The sequence below is a fragment of the Choloepus didactylus genome, chromosome 17 (genome assembly GCF_015220235.1).
Source record: "Choloepus didactylus isolate mChoDid1 chromosome 17, mChoDid1.pri, whole genome shotgun sequence".
In the NCBI taxonomy this organism is placed as follows: Eukaryota; Metazoa; Chordata; class Mammalia; order Pilosa; family Megalonychidae; genus Choloepus; species Choloepus didactylus.
In genome coordinates, this window is record NC_051323.1 from 73,248,620 (window position 1) to 73,263,449 (window position 14,830).

General features: G+C 34.6%; 1 protein-coding gene across 2 annotated transcripts in view; it reads right to left on the bottom strand.

Annotated features, from left to right (window-relative positions):
• The window catches only part of EIF5B (eukaryotic translation initiation factor 5B), a 102,309-nt gene that overhangs the window by 86,395 nt on the left and 1,084 nt on the right, over nucleotides 1-14,830 (bottom strand). The gene's annotated exons all lie outside the window — the stretch shown is intronic.

The following is a 14,830-nucleotide window of genomic DNA, read 5'->3' on the forward strand; positions in this document are numbered from 1 at the left end:
TCATATCCAGCTGCTCAGGGAGTAAAATCTCTTCATATAATATGGAAAATGATAAACAGGGCCACTCTTCCGTGTAACTGCTCACGGAGGAAGAAAAGAGACTTCTAGCCCTGTTCCCTGGGGCATAGTATCCCATCCTCCATCTTGTTATTTTCATCTGGTGCAGTAAAGCTCTTCTCTAGTGAGTCGGAGTTCTGAGAAGCAAACTTCATCCAGTTACCATGTGTTCCAAAGGCAGCTTCCCATTATTTGATTTCTTGGCCTAGTTATTAAGCACTGAACCTTTACTTCAGGTACTTCCTATCAGTGCTTTAACTTACAGGAGTCTCCTTTGGGCCATAGTCCTCAAGCTGGTGGACCACCTGGTTGGTTCATCTTTCAGTTCTTCCTATTCATCAGGCTTAAGTAAGTACACATCTCTCTTACCAAATTAAGGAAAAAAGTTAAATGCATGAAGTGGATGGCAGCATTAATTATAGTAGACAAAAACTGAAAAACAGCTTAACTACATTTCCTTCCATTTTTCTTTTTTACTCTATCCTTATTTGCATTGGTGTGAATAAGCCATCCTCTGGGTACACAGTATTACATGAAACAGTTATGGTTCCTTCTGTCATGAAACTTCAAATATATCAATAGTTAAGCACAGAGTTATAAATTTCATTAAAATGTAACCAAAATTTACCTAATAGTTTACTGTTAATCATTGAGTAAATTACATCACAGACACTCAAAGCAATACTGTATAATTATCATAAACAATCATTATGAAGGCAAGGAGAAAATGTTCTTTAGTTTTCCTGATGCCTAGAATAGTGCTCAATAAAGATTTGTTGCCAAAAAAAAAAAAAAAAAAAAAAGGTAAGAGAAACTCACGGAACCTTTGCTGTCTCTTCCCCCAACCTCTCATTGGCATGGTGTGAAACCAGCATGCGCTCCTATCATGGGTCCCTGGCCCTGTTCCAGAGGGAGCAAAGTAACCCCTATATACTACCATGATACCTGTATGTTGCTGCCAATCCATCAGGAGGCAGCATGAAAGACTGAACCAGGACATTCCTCTCTAGTTCACCATCCCAGAACTGCAGAAGCACCTTAAGCAGCAAAAAAACAACTAAAGCAAAGCACATAGGAGAGAGGAAGTCTGTTTCATAGAGAGTAGAGAGGTCATCCCAATTCCTGAAAACGGGCAAATTCTAAGGCCATAAGGAAGCTCAAACCAAGAAAAGATGCTGATTCAAAAAAATAACTAGAGAACCTCTTTCACATTGGGCTGATCTAAGTTCTTAGTAGGGGAGCTAAACTCTGAAGCCAAGTACCAGCCTGCAGAAAATCAATTTACAAATACTATGAAAGGCATTTTTTGCATTGGTTTGTTTGTTTTATTAGCACACGGCACTTAAGGAAGTCTCTCTCATATAACTAGATGAAGACAAATTTAAGGAACAGACAGCCCAGGGACTAAATCCCATAGTCAATGTAATAAAATATTAAAATGTACAATGTGCAACAAAAGATTACACAACAAACAATGAAACAAGAAATGAAGCCCATCCAAAGGAACAAGATAAAAATCAGAAAACATCAACAAACAAGATCAGACTTTGGACATACACACAGAGACATTAAAAATAAATAAAGGAAGGGTCAAAGATCTAAATATAAAAGCCAGAACCATAAAACTCCTACAAGAAAATGTAGGGAAGCATCTTCAAGATCTCATAGTAGGAGGTGGTTTCTTAGACCTTACACCCAAAGCACAAGCAACAAAAGAAAAAATAAATAAATGGGACCTCCTCAAAATTGAATAATTTTGTCAAGGGGGTGGAAAAGCAGCCTACTCAATGGGAGAAAATATTTGGAAACCACATATCTGATAAGGGTTTAATATCCCGAATATATAAAGAGAATCTACAATCCAATTAAAAGACAAACAACCCAACTTAAAAATGGGCAAAAGATATAAAGACATTTTTCTGAAGAGGATATACAAATGGGTAAAAAGCACATGAAAAGATTTTTAACAATACTAGCTATGAGGGAAATGCAAATGAAAACTACAGTGAGATAAAATGCCACACCTACTAGAATGGCATCTATTAAAAAAAAAAAAAAAAAAAAAAAAACCAGAAAACTGCAAGTGCTGGAGAGGATGTGGAAAATAGGAACACTTATTCACTGCTAGTGGGAATGAAGAATGGTGCACCCCCTGGGGAAGACAGTTTGGTGTTTCCTCAGGAAGCTAAGTATAAAACAGCCATATGATCCAGCAATCCCAGTACTAGGTATATACTCAGAAGAACTGAAAATAGGGATGTGAACAGACATTTGCACGCCAATGTTCATAGCAGCATTACTTACAATTGCCAAGACAGAAACAACCCAGGTATACATCAACCAATGAACAGATAAATAAAATGTGGTATATACATACAATGGGAGATTACAGCTGTAAGAAGAAATGAAGTCATGATGCATGTGACTACATGGATGAACCTTGATGATACCATGTTGAATGAAATAATGAGGCACAAAAGGACAAATATCATATGACTTCACTAATTTGAGCTAAATATAATGAGCAAATTCATGGGAATTAATATCCAGGTAATAGATCACCAAAGGATACAACGAGGGCAGAGAACAGGGAGCTGATGCTTAATTTGTGCAGAATATATAATAAGGTTATTTATAAATGTTTGGAAATGGATGGAGGTGATAGGAACACATTATAGTGAATGTAACTAATAGCAATATATGGGTGCAATTATGGTTGAAAGGGAAAGTTTAGGGTCATGTACGTCACTAGAAGGAAAGCCAAAGGATGAAACATGGGGCTGTATAACACAGAGGTTTCACTGAAACCTCTTCTGGGTGAAAATGTTCTAGAATTGATTGTGGTGATGAATGCACAACTGTGAATATACTAGAAGACACTGATTGTACACACTTCAGATGGATTGTATGGTATGTGAATTTATCACAATAAAACTGCCATTAAATTAAAAAAAAAGAGAGAGAGAGAAGGAAACAGAGAAAGAATTAAAGGATATCAGGAAAATGAGTGAGAAATCCAACAAAGAGAGATTTTAAAAAGGAACCAAATGGAACTACTGGATTTAAAGACCACAGAACTGAGGAACATATTTTTTCTTTCAAATCTTTCAATATTTGCTTCATACATTTTTAGGGCTCTGCTGTTGAGTACATATTTATCTTGTTATGTTTTCTTGTTCTACATTAATTAATAGGAGACTACAGTATACCACTTTCAATAATGAATAGAACATCTAGAAAGATGATCAGTAGGGAAAACAGAAAAATGATACTATGAACCAACTAGATCTAACAAACAATATATGAAGTACAACTCAACAACAGCAGAATACTTATTCTTCACTATGCACATGGGTAATTCTCCAGGATAGACCATATGTTCGATTACAAAACAAGTCTCAATAAATTTAAAAATATTGAAAACATACAATGTACCTTCTGCAACCAGAATGGAATGATGCTAGAAATCAGCAAAAGAACTGGAAAATTCACAAATATGTGGAAATCACACAGCACATTCAAACAATAAATGGCTTAAAGAAAAAATTACAATGGAAACCAGGAAATACCTTGATGCAAATGCAAATGAAAGCACAACACACCAAAATTTGTGGGATGCAGCAAGACAGTGCTGAGAGGAAAATTATAACTCTAAATGCTTAAAGAAGAAGAAAGATCTCAAATCAGGTACCTAACCTCACAATTGGAGGATGTGATGGTTAGGTTCATGTGTCAGCTTGGCCAGGTGATAGTACCCAGCTGTCTGGTCAAGCAAACACTGGCCTAACAATTGCTGTGAGGAGTTTCTGGCTGGTTAATAAACCAACAGGCTGGTTTATTAAATCATCAGTCAATTGACTGCAGCTGTGACTGATGACTCACCAAAAGGCGGGTCTTCCACAATGACAGAATGCAATTGGCTGGATTTAATCCAATTAATCAGCTGAAGACTTATAAGCAAGACAGATAGAGGACCTTCACTTCTTCGGCTGCCCAGTGAAGCATTTCCTAAGGAGTTCATCAAACACGTTTGTCGAAGATCCCAGTTCATTTCCTGAGGAGTTCGTCGAAGTTGCCGGTTCGTTTCCTGAGGAGTTCATTGGACATCTTCCTTGGAGTTAACAGTTTGCTGACTGCTCTACAGAATTTGGACTCATGCCTACCCACAGTTGCATGAGTCATTTTTACAAATTTGATAGTCAGAGACACCTCTCACTGATTCTGTTTCCCTAGAGAACCCTAACTAATACAGAGGATCTAGGTAAAGAAGAGCAAACTAAACCCAAAGCATGCATAAGGAAGGAAATAAAGATTACAGTGGAGATAAATGAAATTAGAGAATAGAAAAATAGAATCAACAAAACCAGAAGTTGGTACTTTGAATAGATCAATAAACTTGACAACCTTTAAGCTAGACTGGCAAAAAAAGAGTGCAAATCACTAAAATCAGAAATGCAAGAGGGAACATTACTACCTACACCACAGAAACAAAAAAGGATTATAAAAGGATACTGTGAACAACTACACGCCAATAAATTAGATAACCTGGATAAAATGGACAAATTCCTAGAAACACACAAACTACCAACACTAACTCAAGAAGAAATAAAGGATCTCAACAAACCAATAACTAGTAAAGAGATTGCATCAGTAATCAAAAATCTTCCCACAAAGAAAAACTCATGACCAGAGATGGCTTCATTGGTGAATTTTAAACAAACATTCAAAGAATGAACACCAGTCAGACACAAACTTGAATGAAGGATTAAAAAACCACATGACCAGTGTGGTTTTGATGCAGAAAAACGCATTTGACAAAAATCTAGTACTCCTTCATGATTTGAAGAAAAAAAAAAAAAACACTCAGAAAATTAGGAATAGACGTAAACTTCCTCAACAAGATAAAGGGCATATATGAAAAACCCACAGCTAACATCAAACTCAATGGTGAAAGACTAAAAGCTTTCCCTGTAAAATAAGAAACTAGACAAGGGTGCCCATTCTCATCACACTTATTCAACATTGTACTGGAAGTTCTAGATAGTGCAATCAGGCAAGAAAAAGAAAATGCATACAAACTGGGAAAGATGATGTGAAATTTTCCCTATTTGTAGAAGACGTGATCCTATAATACAGGAAATCCTGAAAAATCCACAACAAAGCTATTGGAGCTCTTAAACAAATTCAGCAAAGTGATGGGATACGAGAACAACACGAAAATGTTGATACACTAATAATGAACAATCTAAAGAGGAATTTTTTTTAATTCCATTTACAACAGCAACTAACAGCATCTAGTATCTTGGAACAAATTTAACCAAGCATGTAAAGGACTTATACACAGAAAAACAACAAAACATTGCTAAAGGAAATCAATGAGTTAAATAAATGGAAGGACATTCCATGTTCATGGCTTAGAAAACTAAATGTTGTTAAAATGTCTATTCTACCCAAAGTGACAATCCCAACCAAAATCCCAAGAGCCTTCTTTGCAGAAATAGAAAAGCCAGTCATCAAATTTATATGGAAGACTAAGAGGCCCCAAATAATCAAAACCATCTTGAAAAAGAACAAAGTTGGAGGACTCACACTTTCCAATTTTGAAACCTATTGCAAAGGTATAGTAATCAAAATTGTGTGGTACTGGCACAAGGATAGAAATCACAGACCAATGGAATCAGATTGAGAGATCAGAAATAAGCCCTCACATTTATGGCCAATTGATTTTTGACAAGGGTGCCAAGTCCACTCAATGCAAAAAGAATAAAGTCTTCAACAAATGGGTGGGAAAGTAGGATAAGAATGAAAGAGAACCCCTACCTCACTCCATATACAAAAATCAACATGAAATGGATCAAAGACCTAGATAAAACTCCCAGAAGAATACAAAGGGAAGCATCTTCAGGACCTTGTATTACACAATGATTTTCATAGACTTTACACCTAAGCATGTGCAACAAAAGAAAAAATAGATAAATGGGACCTTATCAAAATTAAAAGTTTTTGTACATCAAAGGTTTTCATCATGAAAGGAAAAAGACATACACAGAATAGAAAATATTTGGAAACCACATATCTGATAAGAGTTTAATATTCAAGAGTATACAAAGAAATCCTATAATTCAACATCAAAAGACAAAGAACCCAACTTAAAAAATGGACAAAGTATTTCTCCAAAGACGATATGCAAATGGCCAAAAAGCACATGAAAAGATGCTCAACATCATTAGCCATTAGAGAACCAAAACCATGAGATACCATTTCATACCCACTAGAACAGCTATTATTCTAAAAATGAAAAAAAAAAAAATGTTGGAGAAGATGTGGAGAAATAGGAACACTCATTCATTGTTTCTAAGAATGTAAAATGGTAAAGCTATGGGAAAACAGTTTGGTGGTTCTTCAGAAAGCTATGTATAGAATTACCATATGATCCTGCAATCCCACTTCTAGGTATACCCAAAAGAAATGAAGGCAGCGACTCGAGCAGCTGTTTGCATACTGATGTTCAAAGTGGCATTATTCACAACTGCCAAAAGATGAAAGCAACCCAAGTGTCCACCAACCGATGAATGGATCTATAAAATGTGGTATATACATACAATGGGAAATTATTCAGCCATAAAAAGAAATGAAGTTCTAATACATGTGACATGATGAACCTTGAAGACCTCATGTTGAGCAAAATAAGCCAGACACAAAAGGACAAATAATGTATGATCTCACTAATATGAAATAATTAGAAAAAGCAAATTCATAGAGCCAAAAACTAGTGAACAGGTTACCAGGGTCTGGGGTGAGGGTAAGGAACGGGGATTTAATGCTTAATTGGCACAGAGTTTCTGTCTGGGGGTGATGGAAAAGTGTTGGTAATGGATGGTGGTGATGGTAGCACAACATTGGGAATGTAATTAAGACCACTGAATTGTTTATTTGAATATGGTTAAAAGGGGAAATTTCAGATTGTATATGTTACCAGAAAAACAATTTTTAAAAACAATAGAATTGTACAATACAAAGAATGAACTCTAATGTAAACTATGGACTCCATTTAATAGTATAATTACAATATTATTGCTTCGTCATTTTTAAAAAAGGTACCACACTAAGGCATAGTGTTAATTATAGGGAAAACTGGGTGTTTGAGGCGTGGTATATGGGAACTCTGTAGTTTCTGCATTCTTTTTCTGTATACCTACAACATCGCTAATAAAAATTTTAAAAAAGAAGAAAAAAGTGAAAGAAATTGCACTGAGAAGGAAAGGAGAATGGCAATCCATTATTCTAACAGCACAGCAAAGGTAATGAAATTCACCACTTTAAAAAACGTATATATATTTAACATGCAAATCTTTCTTAAAATTGGTAACTTCTTCAAGTATTTACAATTGTCTGGGATTTTTTTCAACATAAAGGGAAGAGGGAGAAAGAGAGTAGAGGGGATATAGATGATGAAACAAGACCACTCATGAATTGATACTGTTTGAATCTGGGTTGATGGGTACATGTGAGCTCATTATACTATTCTACTTTTATATGTGCTTGAAATTTTCATTTAAATAAAATCACACTACAGTAATCAAAACACTGTGGTACTGGTGCAGAATAGACATATAGACCAATAGAATTGAATTGAGAGTCCAAATTAAACCTATACATCTATGGTCAATTAATTTTTGACAAGAGGCATCAAGACCATTCAACGGGGAAGAAATAGTCTCTTCAACAAATGGTGCTGGAGACCAAATATCTACATGCAAAAGAATTAAACTGGATAGTTACCTAACAGCATATGCAAAAATTAACTCAAAGTGGGTCAGAAACCTAAATATGAGAGCTAAATCTATACAACTCTTGGAAAGAAATGTAAGTATACATTTTCATAACCTTGGATTAGGCAATGGTTTCCTTTATATGACACCAAAAACACAAGGAACAAAATAAATAGATAAATTGGACTTCATCAAAATTAGAAACTCTTGTGTTACAAAGGACAACCTATAGATTGGGAGAAAATATATGCAAACATATTTAATAAGGGACTTGAATCTAGAAAATATAAAGAACTCTTACTCTTCAATAAAGAGAAAAAAAAACTCAACAAATGGCAAAGGATCTGAATAGATAAGTTATATAAATGGCTAACAGGCACATGAAAAGATGCTCAACTTCATTAGCCATTAAGGAATGCAAATACAAACCACAGTGAGATACTACTTCACATTGACTAGGATGGATATATGAACAAATAAGATAATAACAAGAGTTGATGAGGTTCTAAAGAAAGTGGAATACTCATACATTGCTATGGGAATATAAAATGGAGCAGCTTCTTTGGAAAGCAGTTCTCAAAAGGTTAAACACAGTTACCATATGACCCAGCAATTTCACTCCTAGGATTATACCAAAGAAAACTGAAAGCATGTGACCACAGAGCAACTTGTACAAGGATATTTACAGCAATATTATTCATAATAGCCAAAAAGTGGAAATAACCCAAATGTACATCAAATGATGAATGAGTAAAATATGGTATATCCATACAATGCAATATTATTCAACTATAAAAAGGAATAAAGTACTGATATATGCTATAACATAGATGAACTTTGAAAACATTATGCTAAATTAAAGAAGCCACACACAAAAGGCCACACACTGTATGCATACCTGCATTATATGAAATGCCCAGAATCGGAAACTTCTCAAGAGACAGAACATAGATTAGTAATTGGCAGGGACTGGCAGAAGAAGGTGGGGGGTATAAATGATAATAGGTACAGGATTTCTTTTTGGGGTGATGATAATATTTTTGAATTAGATTTTGGTAATTCCTGGGCAACTTTGTGACTATACTAGAAACTTCAGAAATTTACACTTTAAAAAGGTGAATATTATGATATGTGAAATATATCTCAGTATAAAAAGAAAAAGGAAATAAAGATCACTGTCTCACTTAAAAACTAAACAAACAAAAATAAATGCACACTTACCATACAACCCAGCAAATGCACTCGGTATTTATTCCAGAGAAATGAAAACAGGTTCACATAAAAACTTGTACATGAATGTTCACAGCAACTCTATTTTTAATAGCCAGAAACTGCAAACAACCCAAATACACTTAAGTGGTTAAATGGTTAAACAAATTGTGGCACATCCATGGTATGTGCCATATTAGAAGGGCAACAAATTACTGGTGCTTGCAAAAACTGGGAATGATAACAAGAGAATTATGCTAAGTGAAAAAAAGCCAATCTCAAAATAATTCCATTTACGTAACATTTTTTGAAATAACAAAATTATAGAAATTGAGAATGAATGTGTGGTTGGGGGAGATGTGTGGCTATAAAGGGGCACCAAGAGGGAAAGCTCTAGTGATCAAACAGTTCTGCATCTTGAATATGATGGTGGCGTACCTGAAGAGACACAGGTGATAAAACTGCACAGAACTATACACACACTTGGTCACACAAAATTGAGTGCTTATAAAATTAGTGGAATCTAAATAAACTCTGTGATTGTACCTATGTCAACTTCCTGGTTTTCACAGTGTACTCTGTTATATGAGATGTTACAATGGGGGAGACTAGGTAAAGAGCACACAGGATCTCCCTGTACATTTTTTTTTTTTTTTTTTGCAACTCTTGTAAATCTAGAATTATGTTGAAATAAAAAGCTAAAAAATGAAAAGTGCCTCAATTTGAGAAATGAGAACTGACACTTAAAGTAGTAATTAATCTCTCTTCAAAGAGGTGATATTACTTGTACTTTAATGGAAGCTGCAATCCTATGACATATGGCTCTAAACTTAGAAGAAATTCCAACTACAGTATCATCAAGCACATCTGCTAGCTTCACCAGAGGCTCAGACTGAAGATCCAATATCTTGAGAAAAAACAGTACTCGTATTTTTTAGGAACTGCTACAACTAAGGTTCTGACTTGAATAATATTTCAGAAACAGAAAAAAAAAATTATATTTGTGTAGAAGATACATTTTTAACAGCAAATGGAGGTTAACAGAGTATTCTGAAAACCAATGATTCTGAAAAAAATGACTGCTACCTGGGTGAAAAGAAGGGATTCCTCTGAAAGATGTACATGAAGTTTCAAATACCATGTCTGAAAAGTGAAGGAATGATACACCGAAGTCATCATTGCTTTCACTTGAAATAGACAGGCTATGAGATAGGCAGTCTTTCAATCAAGGTTAGGGAAGAGGGAAAAGCTTCAAAGAAACATTGGCACTGACTGACCAGTATGGACAACGGCTGTCATTTTTCTATTCTCCCACCTTCTTTAAATTCTGAATAATCCTTAACCATTACTTCAGTGAAGACACTATAATTATTAATTTTTCTTTTGGCAAGTCTGTATTTTTCAATATCAGGATGTTTTAAGTCAGCAAATACAGTACAGTGTAAAAAATACAACAAGTTCTGGAGTTAGGCTTGGCTTAATAGCTGACAGGTTCATTATTATGCTAAATCCCAGCATCCTCTTCTTCATGTTATTTAACAGCTCTTGTAGCCACCTTTCCCCACCTCCCAGATTCTCAAACTGCTTACTATAGCATGTTTAACAGTTAAATCTACATTCAGTGTTTTTATTATTAAAAGTATGCAAATATTGTGGTCACTGCTCAGGTAAGTGGCACACTACGATAATTCCAATAAAAACTGTTTATTATTAATGAGGACCCAAAGTACCTGAATATTTTGTACTACAATTTCTTAACAGCACAAGCTTGTCACAATGCATAAGTTAGAAAGGGAAAGAAAAAAGAACTGTTTTGAGCATTGCTTAACATATGAATGATGCTATAATGTCTTTAATTTTCCCACTACCCTCTCTCTCTTTACTATTTAGTTATTACATATTACTACAAGCTAATAAACTAAATCACAATTTAGTCCTCATCGTTTAAACAACTACTTTTAACCATAATAACTGAGTTGAGTAATTTGGTCAGACACGAGATAATAACTATCTTGGAAAAAAGCTTTTCTATTTACAAAAAAAAAAAAAAAAAAAAGGAAAGAAAGAAAAGATGATTACATTGATAGGAACCAAAACTATACAATACCTAGGAATAACTCTAATGAGAAATATCCTAAATAACCAAATAAAGAAAATAATAAACTTTTACTGATACACACTTAAAATAACTCAATAAATGAAGAAGTATATCACATCTATTTTGCTTACTACCGTATTTCCAGAGCCTAGAACAATATCTGGCACCTCAGCATACAATGAATATATTTCCTGAATGGGATGATTCAATACCATAAAGATGTCAAGTCTCCCAGAGCAATCTAAAAACACCGGGATTGCCTAATAAAATCAATCAGAATTGTTTCCTTTTTTCAACCAGCACTGATAAGTTCATCTATTGCATTAGAAAAAAAGAAAATAATAAGTGAGTAAAATATCAAGAGAGATTACATGTCTACAGATATCTTAAGCTGTCTTTGTCTGATTCTCTAACAGTCTAAGCACATGTAATACAAGTATTAATAATGGTCAAATAGTTTGGGAAATGCCTCACAAATGCCTGAACCTAGTTTAGGAATCCCCAAGCCAGTGGTTCAGGGGAGGGGGAGACTATTTCAGTGGGTCAAATCTATTTTTCAAAATAGTAATGAGGTCATTAACCTTTTTATAATCATTTTCTCACAATTATATGGTGGAGTCTTCCAGAGGCCACGTGTGATATTTCTACAGCTAGAATGCAGAAGCAGATATGAGACTCTAGCTATCTTCTCTTAAGCCAGACAGTAAAGAGTTTTGCAAAAATGTTTAATACCACTCTTCACTAAATATTTTTTGAAAATGATTATTTTTCATTAAAAATTTTATTTATGTTGATATGTAAAGTGTTGCTTATTATTTTTAAATTCATTAATAAAGAATTTTTAACTTTTAATATGCTAAGAATTGACAGATATAAATAAGAGCCTTTTGGTTTCCTCAGTAATTCAAGAGTGTAAAGGGGTCCTAGGACCAAAAAATTTGAGAACCACTGCTCCAAGTAACCAAGCCACTGACATTCAGTTTCTCTGTGAAATAATGCACTGCTCACCTACAGACCAGTAGCAAGAATGGAATACACTTAGAACAATAAGTAAAGCACAACTAGTGGAAAGCAGCATCAAAACTAGCTGCATAATGATGATACTGTGAGCCACTGATTGTATACTTTGGATGGATTGTATCTTGTGTGAATATATCTCAATAAAACTGCATTAAAAAGAAGAAGGAGGAGGAGGAGGAGGAGAAGAAAAGTAGCTGTACAACCTCCTCATAGGGATCTCCAGCATGGAAGGCTAAAGAGATTACTGTAACTACCAACAAAAGTCCATCATCTGCTTTGTTATTCATTTCTGGCAAATCAGGACTTCTCCCCCTCCTTCCACATGGCAGCTTCCTAAAATGTCAGAGGAGGAACAAACTACTCCAAAAGGACTCTCAGAATATACATCTTTTTAAAATCTAAATAATTATCATCTTCCCTCAATAACTATGTAACATACTCAGATTTCTTATAACTCGAGAATTCTACCTTAGTTAAGGCATCACCTTTAAAGCAATTCTTAAAAAAAACAGGGACTAGAATGAAGAGTTATAGACCAATTGTGAAAAGCTAGATAACACAGATCCTTTTATTTCTGCACACATCAGTAAGAGCATTCATCGTACTATGCAAACAGAAACAGTGGAGCATCACTAGAGCACAGAAAGTCCCATATGTAAACTGATGAATGGAAAGGTTATAGGAAGGAATGAAAATATTGCCTTATATTTTGTTTGATCTGTACATAATGAATCCTGTCCCTAGTCTCAACAAGTTTCCCCAATTAAAAAAAAGGCAGGAAAATTTGAACACCATATCACAAGCTGGAGCATAACTCTGAAACTCGGTTTCTAAACAAAAGTAAGTCACTGATATAACAAAACACATGCTGTATCGATAAATTAGATATGCAAATTTAATAATAAAATCTAATTTTAAATGAATAGTGTATGGCCAAGAAATTGAATAAAAGGATTAATTACATACAAAGCTATAGGGATTAAGAACAGCTGTGTATTTTATGTTCTTTTCGAGAACTGAGAATTGGCTCAGTGCTTTATCTTGATAACTAATAAGCAGCTGCGCATTTCACCCACAGTTCAACCTGGCCAGAAACAGTTGGCTTAGGATCATGTGGAGAAGGAGACCGAGGATGACGATAAAACCTTTAAAGTGAGGATCTTCATGCAAGATAGTGAAACCAAATATAATATCTCATTTTATGCAAACAAGAATATTAATCCTAAAATAGGATTTTCTCCTTCTAAACTTTTTTCTCTTGTGTTTTTGTTCCTTTTACAAATATTCAAGAAAGTACAATCTAAACATACAAAGGTTTTGCAAAAGCAAACTAACTTGCAAAACAGTGAAACTTTCTCCCCATCTCCCCAAAATATCTTATGTGGAGTGCCAAAAATAAAAAAGCCAAGCAGTTCTGGTAAAGGGGGCCCTCTGCAAAACCAAACAATTTCTTAGATACAATTTGAAAGCCACTCAAGTAAAGATTCCATGAAGCATTAAAAGGAAGGAAGGAAGGAAGGGAGGGAGGAAGGGAGGGAGGGAGGGGAGGAAGGATAGACAGAAGGAAGGAAGGAAGGAGGGAAGGAAAGTACTATCTGCATATTGGCATATGAGAAAATAAATTTGTATGTTTTTCAATTATGTTGCCACCACTTTCCGTTCAACATGAGCCAAAAAAATAAAGACTACATTAGTGGGGGTGGGGGGAGGATGTAGCATTCCTTCTATACTACCAAACCAATCATTTAATACAGGCTCTAGTGTCTGCAATTAAAACTTTACACCACCCACGGAAAACTATGAATCATTAAGAAACAACTTTTCTCTAAAAATATACAGACAAAAATATCATTTTTTTTCCATTATGAAAAGGCTTAATAAATAAAAAGCTTTTATCCATAATGAAAGATCCTGGAAAGTATACACTTAAAGTAGAAAAATGACATATAGGTACTTTCTATCTCTTCAACAGACTTCTGTAATCCTGATCCAAACCAATTATTATTCAATCTATCTATACATATATATGACAATCAGGGAAATTCAAATAAATACTTGACAATATTTAAGAAATCATGGTTAATATTCCTTAGGTTTGATGATGACATTGTGACTGTGTCTCATGTTATGTTTTTTTAAAGTGTTTTATCTTTCAGAGATACACCTGAAAAATCTACAGATGAAAAGATACTGAGAATTGCGTTAAGATATCCAGCAAATAGATAAAACAAGATTGGTCATGTGCTAACAACGGTTGAAACAGGGTAATGGGTACATTTTTTGTGCTTACTTGAAAATTTCTCTCAGTGGGGGAAAAAATAATCTTACGCACACACACAAAAATCGTCAGAACTACAGAAACTGTTTCTGGCTACTGTTTCTTATTCACCAGGTTTGATAACCAGTAAGTCTATTCTCGGAACCAATTAACATTTTCCATTAGATCTGTAGCTGAATTACAAGTCTCACTTCGGCGTCTTTAATTCCACTCATAAGTTAGATGCCTGCCAAGTAAAGAAAGAATCTAGAATTCCAACTCTAATAGTACTTATTTTAGCTTCATACCACATACGTCTTTTGAGTCAGAGTGATCAACTATCACAGGATTTTTACCTTCTTTTTTTTTTTTTTTTAACTTTTTCTCCCCCTAGTAATTTGAAGTGTCTGAGGATAG